This window comes from Neovison vison, chromosome 6 (assembly GCF_020171115.1).
Source record: "Neovison vison isolate M4711 chromosome 6, ASM_NN_V1, whole genome shotgun sequence".
NCBI classification, from domain to species: domain Eukaryota; kingdom Metazoa; phylum Chordata; class Mammalia; order Carnivora; family Mustelidae; genus Neogale; species Neogale vison.
Window position 1 is genome coordinate 46,154,592 of NC_058096.1, and position 16,493 is coordinate 46,171,084.

Below are 16,493 nucleotides of genomic sequence, written 5' to 3' on the forward strand. Positions count from 1 at the left end.
AAGATTTTTCATACTCACTAGATACTAATGTTCCTCAAGCATAAAAGTAGTAATTGTTCTATGGAACATCATTTTTTCATGTGAGGAACAGTGTTTAGAAACTAACATCTTGGGGTGCCTGGGTGGTTCAGTGGATTAAACCTCTGCCTTCTGCTCAGGTCATGATCTCAGGGTCCTGGGATTAATCCCCCTGTAGGGCTTTCTGCTCAGCGGGACCCTGCTTCCCCCTCTCTCTCTGCCTGCCTCTCTGTCTCCTTGTGATTTCTGTCTGTCAAATAAAAAAAAAATTAAAAAAATTAAAAATTTTTTAAATTTAAAAAAAAAAAAAAAGAATCTGGCATCTCATACCAGCACCTGCAGTTTCCATTGGGTGCTCAGAATTTGTCTTTCCTCAGACATTCCATATTTACAAATTCATTCTTCACATGAAAATCATGGTTCTCCAAAAAATAATTGTGACTTTAAGAATGTTGTGAATTTGGGATATAGGTCTTTTTCTTTAAATTTGTAGTCAGTTGGCCAAAATTAACAAAACAGGAAACAACATGTGTTGGAGAGGATGTGGAGAAAGGGGAACCCTCTTACACTGTTGGTGGGAATGCAAGTTGGTGCAGCATCTTTGGAGAACAGTGTGGAGATTTCTCAAGAAATTAAAAATAGAGCTTCCCTACGACCCTGCAATTGCACTCCTGGGTATTTACCCCAAAGATACAGATGTCGTGAAAAGAAGGGCCATCTGTACCCCAATGTTTATAGCAGCAATGGCCACAGTCGCCAAACTATGGAAAGAACCAAGATGCCCTTCAACGGATGAATGGATAAGGAAGATGTGGTCCATACACACTATGGAGTATTATGCCTCCATCAGAAAGGATGAATACCCAACTTTTGTAGCAACATGGACGGGACTGGAAGAGATTATGCTGAGTGAAATAAGTCAAGCAGAGAGAGTCAATTATCATATGGTTTCACTTATTTGTGGAGCATAACCAATAGCATGGAGGACAAGGGGCGTTAGAGAGGAGTAGGGAATTTGGGTAAATTGGAAGGGGAGGTGAACCATGAGAGACTATGGACTCTGAAAAACAGTCTGAGGGGTTTGAAGTGGCGGGGGGGTGGGAGGTTGGGGTACCAGGTGGTGGGTATTATAGAGGGCACGGCTTGCATGGAGCACTGGGTGTGGTGAAAAAATAATGAATACTGTTTTTCTGAAAATAAATAAATTGGAAAAAAAAATTTGTAGTCAGTTGCTCAATGAGACTTTTTTGCACATTTCCTCTTTCTCGCTAATCTTCTAATCTCAAAATGTGTCTATATTACTTGATAAATGCACAAATAGATTCTTCACATTATCTACTTTTCTCATGATATATGTCTCTGTACTTTTAAAAAATGCCAGTATAGTTAGCATACTGTTATATTAGCTTCAGGTGTACAATATAGTGATTAAACAATTCTATGTATTACTCAGTGTTCTTTATGATAAATATACTTTTAAAACCTTTCACCTATTTCCTACATTCCCCTAACCCCCGCCCCTTTGGTAACCATTTTTTTTTCTCTCTGTAGTTAAGAGTCTATTTTTTTTGTTGTTCATCTCTTTTTCTTTTTAAATTTGTTTTGTTTCTTAAATTCCATAAGTGAGTGAAATTATATGGAATTTATCTTTCTCTCACTGCCTTTTTTGGTTTAGCATTATACTCTCTAACTCTATCCATGTTGTAGCACATAGGGTAGTTCTAGTTTTAGTTATGAGAAATTTCCACACTGTTTTCCACAGTGGCTGCACCAGTTTGCATTCCCATCAACAGTGAGTGAGTGTTTTCCTCCACATCCTTGCCAATACTTGTTTCTTGTGATTTTTATTTTAGCCATTCTGACAGGTGGGATGTGATATCTCATTGTGGTTTTTATTTGAATTTCCCTGATAATGAGTAATGTTGAGCATCTTTTCATGTGTCTGTTGGCCATCTGCATGTCTTCTTTGGAGAAATGGCTGTTCTTGACTTTTGCCCATTTTTAAATTGGATTATTTAGTTTTTGGATGTTGAGTTATAGAAGTTCTTTATATATTTTGGATACTAACCCTTTATTAGATACGTCATTTGCAAATATCATCTCTCATTCAGTAAGCTGCCTTTTACTTTTGTTGACTATTCTTTTGCTGCCAGAAGCCTTTTATTTTGGTGAAGTTCCAAAAGTTTACTTTTGCTTTATTTTTCCTTGCCTCAAGAGACAAATCCAGAAAAAATTTGCTATGGCCAATGTCAGAGGTATTACTTCTTGTGCTCTCTTCTAGAATTTTTGTGGTTTCAGATCTCACATTTAAGTACTTAACCCATTTTGAGTTTATTTTTGTGTATGGTGTAAGAAAGTCATACAGTTTCATTATTTTGCATGTAGCTGTCCAGTTTTTTCAATACCATTTTTTGAAGAGATTGTCATTTTCACAATGCATATTCTTGCCTCCTTTGTTGAAGATTAACTGACCATATAATCATGGGCTTATTTCTAGACTTTCTATTCTATTCTACTTTATGTGTACCATATTACAGTTTTGTAGTATATAGTGACATCTGGGATTGTAAAACTTCCAGTTTTGTTCTTTTTCAAGACTGCTTTGACTATTTGGGGGTATTTGTGGTTTTATAGAAACTTTAGGATTATTTGTTCTAGTTCTGTGGAAAAAAATGTATTCTGGTTCTGCTGGCATTTTGAAGGGATTACAATAAATCTGTAGATTGCTTTGGGTACTATGGACATTTTACCAGTATTTGTTTTTCCAAGTAATGAGCATGGAATATCTTTCTATTTGTGTCATCTTCAATTTCTTTTGTCAATGCTTTTCATTAAAGTTTTCAGGGTTTTTCACCTCCTTGGTTAAGTTTATTCTCAGACGTTTTATTATTTTTTGGTGCAATTATAAGTGGGATTGTTTTCTTAATTTCTCTCTCTGCTGCTTTATTATTAGTGTATAAAAATGCAACAGATTTCTGTATATTGGTTTTGTATTCTGCAAACTTCCTGAATTCATTTATCAGTCTAGTGGTTTTTTTGGTGGAGTATTTAGGGTTTTCTATATAGAGCATCATGTCATCTGCACATAGTGAACGTTTTACTTGCTTATTCCAGAAATTTCTATTTTTAGATATGACAGCATGTTGTAGTAGATAGAACAAAAATATTTAAATTGTAAAATATGTCATTTTTCCTGAGCCTTAGATGATGATAGGAATAAGATTCCACAGACTTTGTTGATCACACTAGTCTTAGCTATATTTTTACACACATAGATATAAGTAATAAAAACAGTATTTGATGTCAGTCCAAGTGGCCAAATGCTTAATTTCTTCAGCGATGTGATGTGATGTGAATGACAAATATGATAAATGTAAATGACAAAAAACCCATCTTTCTTGGAGGGAGGCTGCCAGAATGATGTAAAGAACATGGCTCAATTAGCAGGGCAATCATTCAAAGTCTCTGGAGATGAACAAAGTGCTTACAATAAATTGAGAAGCACTTACTTAACAAAATATATGAAAACTTGATAAGAAGTATGGAAGTCCATGAAACTTGAGTTGGGTACTTCACTCATGCAAGTCTATGTTGCCAAAGAGCTATTCCAGCAAACTTAGCAGCTAAATGGTATTTCCTCCAGATGTATTTTGAGTAGATCTGGCACTCAGAGAATATTGAAAGATTTCCTCTCCCCCAGGTCTATGCTCCAGAATTTTATATAGGACAGTGGTTTTGGCAAAGTGGTAGCACAGTCTTTGCCATTATACCCCTAACCTTTATAGGTTCTCCTCTGTAGAGAGAATATGGGTGGAAGCTGATGAAAAGTGACTTTTCTATCCTACAATTCTAGTTCCCTAAGACAGAGATTCTGCCTACAGGAGATAGGATAAACCCTCAAAGACTGGCACAACTTTCCAAATATCATAAAAAACGTGGTCAAAATGTGTATGATCAATATGCACAATGAGGAAGCTTAACAAACTCAAAGTAGGATAAATGCAGAGATTTATCTCTAGACACATATTTAAAATGCTGAAAGCCATAAATTAAGAAAAAATATTGAAAGTAGAAAGATAAAAATACCTCATAATGTATAAGAGAACCACAAAGATTAACAGCCAACTCTCCTCAGAAACAATAAAGACTAGAATGAAGTAAGATGATATATTCAAAGCACTTAGAGGAAAAAAAACTCTCAACCAAGTATCTTCTATCCAGCAGAACTATCTTGTAAAAATAAAAGTAAGACAGAAATATTGAGAATAAACACAAAATGTGAGAATTCATACCTAGTAGTAGTAGTAGACATGCCTTAATTAAGGAAATTCTTTAGGCTAAAAATAAGTAATACCAGACAGTAACTTATATCCACACAAAATAACAGAGTGGCAGTAAGGTAACTATGTTGTAATTAAAAAAGCATAGTACAGGGGCGCCTGGGTGGCTCAGTGGGTTAAGCCTCTGCCTTCAGCTCAGGCCATGATCTCAGGGTCCTGGGATCGAGCCCTGCATTGGGCTCTCTGCTCAGCGGGGAGCCTGCTTCTCCCTCTCTCTCTGCCTGCCTCTCTGCCTGCTTGTGATCTCTCTCTCCGTCCAATAAATAAATTAAATCTTTAAAAAAAAAAAGCATAGTACATTTTTCTTTTCCTGTCTTCTGTGAGCTGATTTAAAAAGCAATGCATTAAATGATATGTATGAAATTGAATTATTATGTTTATATATGAATTACTATATACATATGTGTGTGTATATAAATAAATAATTATATATATATAATACATACATATATATATATATATATTGGGTATATGTATTGGGTATATATATATATATATATATATATATATATAACATAGAAATGTAATATGTTTGACTACCACAACCAAAGGTAACATGTGGGAACAAACATATACTAGAATAAGGAAATTATACTCTATGGTAACTGAAGATAACCAGAAATGGTAATTAAGAAGGTTAATAAAACAGATTTTATAAGTATATATTTTCTTTCCTTTTTATGTCACAGCTAATTTAAGAGTCAAAACATTATATTAAGCAATCATTGTAACAATGGGTTTGTAACATATAGATATATCAGTATATGTCTTTCTTATCTCTATGGTCTTAAATTAGTATAAGTCTGAAGTAGATTATGATAAGAGAAGATGCATATCATAAGCTCTAGACCAATCACTAAGAAAATCACTCAAAATATATTAAAAATCATTAGAAGTATTGAAACACTAGGAAATATCCACTTAATATGAAAAAGATAACAAAGGAGGAATGGGGGAAAAATGACACAAGATGTATTGAAAACAAAAAGCAAGTGGCAGAAATAAATCAAACTATATCAATATAACATTCAATATGAATAGATGAAACAATTCCCCAAAGGCAAAGATTGTTGGACATCATCATCATTATCATCACCATAAAAACAAGATACAACCATGTGCTGTTTATAGGAAATGTACTTTAGATTAAAAAACACAAATGGCTTCCATTCTTCTAAATATAAAATGATATATGATGCAAATAGCAACAATAAGAAAGCTGGAGTGGTTTTACTAATATCAGACAAAAGAGACTTCAAGACAAAAGGTAAATTAGAAAATATTTTGGGATGAATGGAAAAAAGCCACAACAAAACTACAGGATATAACCAAAGGTAGGACTTAAAGGGAGATTTATAGCTGTAAAAGTGGAAAGAAATAGAAAAGAACAGCCTAAACGTCTATCTCAAGAAACTAGAAAAAGAAAAACAAGATAAACCCAAAACAAGCATAGAAGACAAATAATAGAGAGAAGACCAAGTATTAATGAAACAGAGAACAGAAAAATAGTAGAGAAAGCTAGCAAAACCAAAAGCTGATTCTTTGAAAAGATTTTATAAAAAGGACATTTCTTTAGTTAGACTGAGCAAGAATAAAATAGAGATGATTTTAAAAACTAAGATTAGAATACCATCAATGATATTGTAATAGAAATGTAATGAGACAGATGGTAGCTACACTTGTGGTAAACATAGCATAATGTATAAGTTTGTCAAAACACTAAGTTGCACACCTGAAATTAATTTAACATTGTGTGTCACCTATACTCAAATTTAAACAAAAAGAAAAAAATACATATTGCAAGTATATAATTATATATTGAGGAGAATATGTATTGTGAGAAAAAGTACAAATTATAAATATTGATATTATCTCTCTGTGGGAGACAGAATAGTGGTCCCCAAAGATATTGACATCCCAATCTCAGTAACATATGAATGTTTCCCTTTTTGGCAAAAAAGTCTTTCAGATGTGATTAATGGTACAGAATCTGAAATGGGGAGATTATCCAGAATTATCCAGGGAGCCCAATCTAATCACATAAATCCTTCAAATGAGAGGAAATTTCCTGGATCTAGTCAGTGAAAGAGATGTGAACATGGAAAAGGTCATAGGCTATATTGCTGGTTTTGAAGGTGGAGGAAGGGGCTATGAACCAAAGAATGAAAGCAGATTCCAGAAGCTGAAAAAGCCAAGGAAACAGATTCTCACCTAGCACTTCCAGAAGGCACTAGCAGTCACACTTTGATTTTAACCCAGTGATACTGACTTTGGATTTCTGACATCCAGAACTATAAGATAATATACCTTGTATTGTATAAGCTACCAAATTTGTGGTAATTTTGCAGCAGCAATAGAAAATGAGTTATTCTCCTCCTATAACAATGGCTTTGTAATATCTTTTTTATATAAAAATATGAAGATAATAAAATCTTCCCTCTACCAAAACAACAGCAACAACAACCAAACAATTAAGGTCAGTTATCAAGAAGGAGATATCACTACTAAGCATACAGAAATGAAAAGAATTATTGAAGAATAGTATGAACAACCCCATACCAGTAATTAGATAATTTAGAGGAAGTGGATAAATTAGTAGGAAGTAATAAATTACCAAAACTAACTCCAGAAAAAATAGAAAATCTGAATAAACTTTAGTAAGAGAATGAATCAGTAACTTTAAAACTTTCCACAAAGAAAATCTCAGATGGCTTAATTGGTGAATTCTACCATACAGTTAAAAAAAATTAATAGTGATTTTCTACAAATTCTTCCAAATGTAGAGGAGGAAATATTTCCCAGCTCATTCACTAGGGCCAGTGCTACAGATAAAATGTTTGTTCCCCTCCCCACACTATTCATGTATTAAAATTGAATCCTCAAAGTGAGGGTATTTGGAGATGGGGCTTTCTGGAGGTAAATAGAATTTGATGAGACCATAAGGTGATGCCCTCATAAATGGGATTAGTACCCTTCAAAGAGTCACAAGACAGTTTGCTTCCTCTCCCTGCTCTTCTGTGAAGATACAGCTAGAAGTCAGTGGTCTTCACTGACTCTCACCAGAAAAAGCTCTCACCAGAACTCAACCAATTTGGACTCAACTCTAATCTTGGACTTCTCTGAAATGTAAGAAATAAGTTTCTGTTGTTTGTAATCCACCCAGTCTATGACATTCTGCTATAGCAGCCTGAACTGTGACAACCAGCACTATCCTGATAACAAATGCGAAGACATCACAAGAAAATAAAACTAAAAATACACCTTATGATCTTAGAATCAGGCAAATCAAAGTCACCTAGTTGGAAAAGAAAGAAAGAAAGAAAATAAAGAAAATGATATATTTGTAGATGACACAATCTTTTGTATAGAAAATCCCAAGATATATGCTAAAGAACAAATAGAACTTATAAATGGATTCAGCGTTGTTGCAGGATACAATATTGATAAACAAATCAATTGTATTTCTATGCACTAGCAATTAGAAATCAAAAAATAAAATTAAGAAAAATAATCCTATTTATAATAGCATCAAAAGAAATTAGAACATATGTCCAAACAAAAAATCTTGTACATGAATGTTTACAGTAACATTATTCATTAAAGCCAGAAAGTGAAAACCCATGTCCATCAACTAATGAATGGGTGAAAAAAAAAATTGTATGATGGAGAATTATTCAGCAATGTAGAAGAATAAAGTGCTGTTATTAGCTACAATATAAAAACCTTATAAAACATTATGCTCAGTGAAAGAAGTCAGTAAAACCACACATTGTATAATACTATATATGTGAAATGTCCAAAATCTATAAATCTATAAAGACAGAGAGTAGATCAGTGGTTGGCTATGACTGAAGGAGGGAGAACTGGGGCTTGACTATTAAAAGGTAAGAGGTATAATAGATATAATTCAACTATGATCTCAGGTGGGATAACACAAGATCTTGATTTCAAACTTAGACATGGTAACTGTAAGGTACCTTTGAGACTTTAAGGAAAAGGTAAAGTAGGTATTTGGATGATGGCGTCATTAAGAGAACCAAGAAAAAGGAAAACAATTACTTCCTGAAGCCTATTCATTGATACTGTGATGTCTCACAGTAATCCCTGTGGATTAGAAATGCAGTTTTTAATTCTTACAGCTAGTTGTAGGGGTGAAATGATGATTAACTCACAAAGCCCTGTAGAATGAATATGATTTCATCCTACAGGGAAATCTTTTGAAGCATAGAGGGATTATTTTTTCTTCCTTACCTTTTTTTTTTCTTTTTTCCAATTTATTTATTTTCAGAAAAACAGTATTCATTATTTTTTCACCACACCCAGTGCTCCATGCAAGCTGTGCCCTCTATAATACCCATCACCTGGTACCCCAACCTCCCACCCCCCTGCCACTTCAAACCCCTCAGATTGTTTTTTAGAGTCCATAGTCTCTCATGGTTCATCTCCCCTTCCAATTTACCCAAAAGCACATACCCTCCCCAATGTCCATAACCCTACCCCCTTTTACCTTTTGTTTTTATTTTTTATTTTTTTTATTATTTTTTTAAAATTATTAATTTATTTATTTTCAGAAAAACAGTATTCATTATTTTTTCACCACACCCAGTGCTCCATGCAAGCCGTGCCCTCTATAATACCCACCACCTGGTACCCCAACCTCCCACCCCCCCGCCACTTCAAACCCCTCAGATTGTTTAAAGAACAAGTTTTAAAATAGAGGTAATATATATCTTCATTCATGTAAAGTTACTGGTGAAAATCAGTATGCCAGCAATCACTGCCTCATTTCTGCATTTTTGACATTGCTTCTGAAAACCATCACTTTCTAATTTCCCAATTTTTCTGGGAATTGGATGAGAGTGCAGTGATTTCTACATTTTCTATTACTTAGAAACAATATATTTGTAGATGACAATATATTTGTACATGACACAATCTTCTTCAAAACAAAAATAGTGTTTTGCCATTTGTCTTTAGATAACAAAGTATCTATGTAAGATATCTATGTAAGAAATTCAAATCCCAGTGAGGCATTGAGATTTTTCTCAATCAGTGATCAAAATGTGATGGATTGAAAAGGATGATATATTGTAGAGAAGACAAATTTACTACAAAATTTCATAAGTAATTCATAGAAAAATGAAGTAAATAGGAAAAATTAATCATGATAAGAATGATTCAAGAGCTTTAAATTTTATTTTATAATTCAGAGACTTTAGAATTCAGAGAGCCATGTAGCTTGTATTTACCTTATTTGTAACTTTGCAGAATGAAGATAATCCTAAACTTTGAGTTTGGTGGCTGTCTGTAACACATAGCTCTTAAAATTTCATGCAATTGTGAGGGAATAAGGGCTGCGATATAGCCCTTATACGACATAATATATAATATATATAGCTAACACTGTCTCCTTTATTCCAACATGGAGATGTTTCTTTCACATTACTCTTTTTAATTTATTAAATTATTTTATTTAAATTCAACTAACATATAGTGTATCATTAGTTTCAGATGTAGATATAAGTTATTCATCTGTTGCATATAACACCCAGTGCTCAGGTACATCAAGTGCTCTCCTTAATGCCCATCACATAGTTATACCATTTCCCCCACCCACTCTCCCTCTAGCAATCCTCAGTTTGTTTCTTATTGTTGAGATACTCTTATGGTTTTTCTTCCTCTTTGATTTCATCTTATTTTATTTTTCTCCCTTCCCCTATGATCATCTCTTTTATTTCTTAAATTCCACTTGAGTGAAATAATATGGTAATTGTCTTCCTCTAATTGATTTATTTCACTCAGCATAATACCTTCCAGTTAAAAAAACTAAAAGGCAACCTATGGAAAGGGAGAAGATATTTACAAATGACATATCAGATAAAGAGCTAGTATCCAAGACCTAAAAAGAATTTATCAAACTCAATACCCACCAAAACAAATAATCCTGTCAATAAATGGGTAGAAGACATGAACAGCCATTTCTCCAAAGAAGACATACAAGCTTCTGTCTTCAGCTCATGTCACGATCGCCTGCCTCTCTGCCTACTTGTGATCTCTCTCTCTCTCTGTCAAATAAATAAATAAAATCTTAAAAAGAAATAGAAGGAGAGATAAAAAGCTTCCAGGACAAACAAAAAATAAAAGATTTGTAAACAGCAAACCAGCCCTATAAGAAATATTGAAAGGGGTTCTCTAAGCAAAGAGAGAGCCCAAAAGTAGTAGACCAGAAAGGAACAATATACAATATTGAATAATATACAGACAATATACAGTAACAGTCACCTTACAGGCAATACAATGGCACTAAATTCATACCTCTCAATCATTATCCTGAATGCAAATGGGCTAAATGCCCCAATCAAAAGATACAGGGTATCAGAATGGATTAAAAAGACCCAAAACCTATCAATATGCAGTCTATAAGAAACTCATTTTAGACCCAAAGACACCTCCCGATTTAAAGTAAGGGGGTGGAAAACAATTTATCATGCTAATGGACATCAAAAGAAAGCTGGGGTGGCAAGCCTTATATCAGATAAATTAGATTTTAAGAAAAGACTATAATAAGAGATGAGGAATGACACTATATCATACTCAAAGGGACTGTCCAAAAGAAGACCTAACAATTTTAAATATCTCAGCCCCTAACATGGGAGCAGCTATCTATGTAAACCAAATAATAACAAAATCAAAGAAACCCATTGAAAACAATACAATAGTATGGGACTTTAACACCCACCTCACTTAAATGGACAGATCATCCAAGCAAAAGATAAACAAGGAAATAAAGGCCTTAAGTGACACACTGGACCAGGTCGACATCACAGATCTATTCAGAGCATTCCATCCCAAAGCAACAGAGTACACATTCTTCTCTAGTGCACATGGAACATTCCCCAGAATAGATCAAATCCTAAGTCACCAATCATGTCTCAACTGGTACTAAAAAGATTGAGATTATTCCCTTCATATTTTAGTCCATGATGCTCTGAAGCTAGAACTCAATCACAAGAGGAAATTTGGAAAGAACCCAAATACATGGAGGGTAAAGAGCATCCTACTAAAGAATGAATGGGTCAACCAGGAAATTAAAGAGGAATTGAAAAAAAAATCGTGGAAACAAATGATAAGGAAAATAACTGTTTAAAATCTGTGTGACACAGTAAAGATAGTCCTGAGAGGAAAACATATAGCAATACAAGCCTTTCTCAAAAAACAGGAAAGGTCTCAAGTATACAACCTAACCCTACACCTAAAGGAGCTGGAGAAAGAACAGCAAAGAAAGCCTAAACTCAGCAGCAGAAGAGAAATAATAAAGATCAGGGCATAAATCAATGAAATAGAAACCAAAAGAACAATAGAACAAATCAACAAAACGAGGAGCTGGTTCTTTGAAAGAATTAATAAGATTGATAAACCCCTGGTCAGACTTATCAAAAAAAGAGAGAAAGGACCCAAATAAATAAAATCATGTACAAAAAAGGAGAGATCATAACCACCACCAAAGAAATACAAACTATAAGAACATGTTATGAGCAACTATAGGCCAGCAAATTTGATAATCTGGAAGAAATGGATGCATTCCTAGAGGCATATAAACTACCAAAACTGAACCAGAAAGAAATAGAAAACCTGAATGGACCCATAACCAGTAAGGAGATTGAAGCAGGCATCAAAAATCTCCCAACAAACAAGAGTCCAAGGTGAGATGGCTTCCCAGGGGAATTCTACCAAACATTTAAAGAAGAATTAATTCCTATTCTCTTGAAACCGTTCCAAAAAAAAGAAAGGGTAGGAAAACTTTCAAACTCATTTTATGAGGCCAACATTACCTTAATCCCAAAACTAGACAAAAATTTCACCAAAAAGGAGAATTACAGACCAATGTCCTTGATGAACACAGATGTGAAAATTCTCCCCAAAATACTAGCAATCCAACAGTGCAAAATACTAGGATCCAACAGTGCATTAAAAGGATTATTCACCACGACCAAGTGGGATTTATTCCAGGGCTGCAAGGTTGGTTCAACATCCACAAATCAATCAATGTGATATAATACATTAATAAAAGAAAGAACAAGAACCATATGGTCCTCTCAATAGATGCTGAAAAGCATTTGACAAAGTATAATATCCATTCTTGATCAAAACTCTTCAAAATGTAGGGACAGATGGTACATACTTCAATATCATCAAAGCCATTTATGAAAAACCCATAGGGAATATAATTTTCTTTTTTTTTTCCAATTTATTTATTTTCAGAAAAACAGTATTCATTATTTTTTCACCACACCCCGTGCTCAATGCAAGCCGTGCCCTCTATAATACCCACCACCTGGTACCCCAACCTCCCACCCCCCCGCCACTTCAAACCCCTCAGACTGTTTTTCAGAGTCCATAGTCTCTCATGGTTCACCTCCCCTTCCAATTTACCCAAATTCCCTACTCCTCTCTAACGCCCCTTGTCCTCCATGCTATTGGTTATGCTCCACAAATAAGTGAAACCATATGATAATTGACTCTCTCTGCTTGACTTATTTCACTCAGCATAATCTCTTCCAGTCCCGTCCATGTTGCTACAAAAGTTGGGTATTCATCCTTTCTGATGGAGGCATAATACTCCATAGTGTATATGGACCACATCTTCCTTATCCATTCATCCGTTAAAGGGAATATAATTTTCAGTGTGGAAATACTGAGAGCTTTCCACTAAGGTGAGGAACACAGCAGGGATGTTCATTTTCACCACTGCTATTCAACATAGTACTAGAAGTCCTAGCCTCAGCAATCAGAAAATAAAAAGAAATTAAAGGCATCCAAATCAGCAAAGAAGTCAAACTTTCGCTCTTTGCAGATATGATGCTTTATATGGAAAGCCCAAAAGACTCCACTCCAAATCTGCTGGAAGTTGTACAGGAATTCAGGAAAGTTTCAGGATATAAAATCAATGCACAGAAATCAGTTGCATTTCTCTACACCAACAACAAGACAGAAGAAACAGAAATTAAGAAGTTGATCCCATTTACAACTGCATGCAAAATCACAGGATACCTAGGAATAAACCTAACCAAAGAGGCAAAAAGTCTGTACTCAGAAAAATATAAAGTACTCATGAAAAAAATTGAGGAAGACACGAAGAAATGGAAAAATGTTCCATGCCCCTGGATTGGAAGAAAAAATATTGTGAAAATATCTGTGCTACATAAAGCAATCTACATGTGTAACACAATCCCTATCAAAATACCATCAATTTTTTCCAAAGAAATAGAACAAATAATCCTAAAATGTATGGAACCAGAAAAGGCCCCGAATAGCTAGAGAAATGTTGAAAAAGAGAGCAAAGTTGGTGGCATCACAATTACAAACTTCAACCTCTATTACAAGCTATCATTATCAAGACAGTATAGTACTGGCACAAAAACATACACATAGATCAATGCAACAGAATAGAGAGCCCAGAACTGGACTCGCAGCTCTATGGTCAACTAATCTTTGACAAAGGAGTAATGACTGTCCAATGGAAAAAAGACAATCTCTCTTCAACAAATGGTGTTGGGAAAACTGGACAGCCACATGCAGAAGAATTAATCTGGACCATTTCCTTACACCAAACACAAAAATAGACTCAAAGTGGATGAAAGACCTCAGTGTAAGACAGGAATCCATCCATGTTACAGAGAACACAGGCAGGACTTCTTTGACCTCAGCTGCAGCAACTTCTTCCTAGAAACATCGCCAAAAGCAAGGGAAGCAAAGGAAAAGGTGAACTATTGGGACTTCATCAAGATTAAAAGCTTTTGCACAGCAAAGGGAGCAGTCAACAAAACCAAAAGACAACTGACAAAATGGGAGAAGATATTTGCAAACAACATATTAGATAAAAGGATAGTGCCCGAAATGTAAAAAGAACTTATCAAACTCAATACCCAAAAAACAAATAATCCTATCAAGAAATGGGCAGAGGACCTGAACAGACTTTTCTGCAAAGAAGACATCCAGAAGACACATGAAAAGTGTTCTACATCACTTGGCATCAGGGAAATTCAAATCAAAAGACAGTGAGATATCACCTCACACCAGTCAGAATGGCTAAAATTAACCATTCAGGAAACAACAGGTGTTGGTGAGGATGTAGAGAAAGGGGAACCTTCTGTTGGTGGGAAAGCACTGTTGGTGGGAAAGCAAGCTGGTGCAGTCACTCTGGGCAACAGCTTGGAGGTTCCTCAAAAAATTGAAAATAGGGGCACCTGGGTGGCTCAGTGGGTTAAAGCCTCTGCGTTCGGCTCAGGTCATGATCCCAGGATCCTGGGATCAAGCCCTGCATTGGGCTCTTTGTTCAGTGAGATGCCTGCTTCCTCCTCTCTCTCTCTCTCTCTCTCGGCCTGCCTCTCCCCCTACTTGTGATTTCTGTCTGTCAAATAAATAAATAAATAAAATCTTAAAAAAAAATTGAAAATAGAGCTACCCTAAACCCAACAATGGCACTACTGGGTATTTACCCTAAAGGTACAAATGTAATGATCCAAAAGGGCACGTGCACCTGAATGTTTATAGCAGCAATGTCCACAATAGCCAAACTATGGAAAGAACATAGATATCCATCAACAGATGAATGGATAAAAAAGAGGTGGTATACATACACACACACACGCACACACACACACAATGGAATACTATGCAGCCATAAAAAGAAATGAAATCTTGCCATTTGCAACAACATGGATGGAAGTAGAGGGTATTATGCTGAGCAAAATAACTCAATCAGAGAAAGACAATTATCATATGATCTCCCTGATAGGAGCAATTTGAGAGGCAGAGTGGGGGGTTTGGGGGGTAGGGAAGGAAAAAATGAAACAAGATGGGATGGAGAGGGAGACAAAGCATAAGAGACTCTTAACCTCACAAACAAACTGAGGGTTGCTGGGATGTGGGGGGGCAGGGAGAGGGTGGTTGGGTTATGGACATTGGGGAGGGTATGTGCAATGGTGAGTGCTGTGAAGTGTATAAGCCTGATGTATTATAGACCTGTACCCCTGGGGCTAATAATACAGTATATGTTAATAAAAAAACCCCACAATGAGATACTACCTTACACCAGTTAGAATGGCCAAAATTAACAAGTCGTTTAATGACAGATGTTGGCAAGGATGGGGAGAAAGGGGAACCCTCCTATGCTATTGGTGGGAAATCAAGCTTGTGCAGCCACTCTGAAAATAGTGTGGCGGTTCGTCAAGATGTTAAAAATAGAACTACCTTACTACCCAGCAATTTCACTACTGGGTATTTACCCCAAAGATACAGAAATAGTGGAAAGAAGGGGCACCTGCACCCCAATGTTTATAGTAGCAATGTCCACAATAGCCAAACTGTGGAAGCAGGCGAGATGACCTTCAACATATGAATGGATAAAGATGTGATTCATATATACAAAGGAATATTCCTCAGCCATCAGGAAGGATGAATACCTACCATTTGTATCAATACGGGTGGAACTGGAAGGGATTATGCTGAATGAAATAAGTCAGGCAGAGAAGGACAATTACCATATGATTTCATTCATATGTGGAGCGTAAGGAATAGTGTGGAGGACCATAGGGGAAGGGAGGGAAAACTGAATGTGAAGAAATTAGAGAGGGAGACAAACCATGAGAGACTGGGAACCAAACAAGGGTTACAGAGGCGAGGGGCATGGGGTAACAGGGTGATGAGTATTAAGGAGGGCACATGTTGTGATGAGCATTGGGTGTTACACACAACTAATGAATCATTGAACACTACATCAAAAACTAATGTACTGTATAATGGCTAACTGAACATAATAAAATTAATTAATTAATAAAAATGATTGGTGATCAAAGTTTATATAAACTTCTAATCTTGACAGATAAATGCTTTTTTATCACTTTTCTGTTATCAGTAGATATTATCTCTCATTTTGGTTTATTGCCTATCTGACAACTGAAAATGATGTATCAATTTAAAAATATTCCTAATGAATATGGAGGATGAACATTGTTTCATATATTTATTGGCCAAGTCAACTTACTCTCCCATAAACATGTCTCTTCGTATTTTTTCCCCATTTGTTCCATTGGGTTATTTAACTTGTTTTTACCTAGTTGTAAGAGGTTGTGT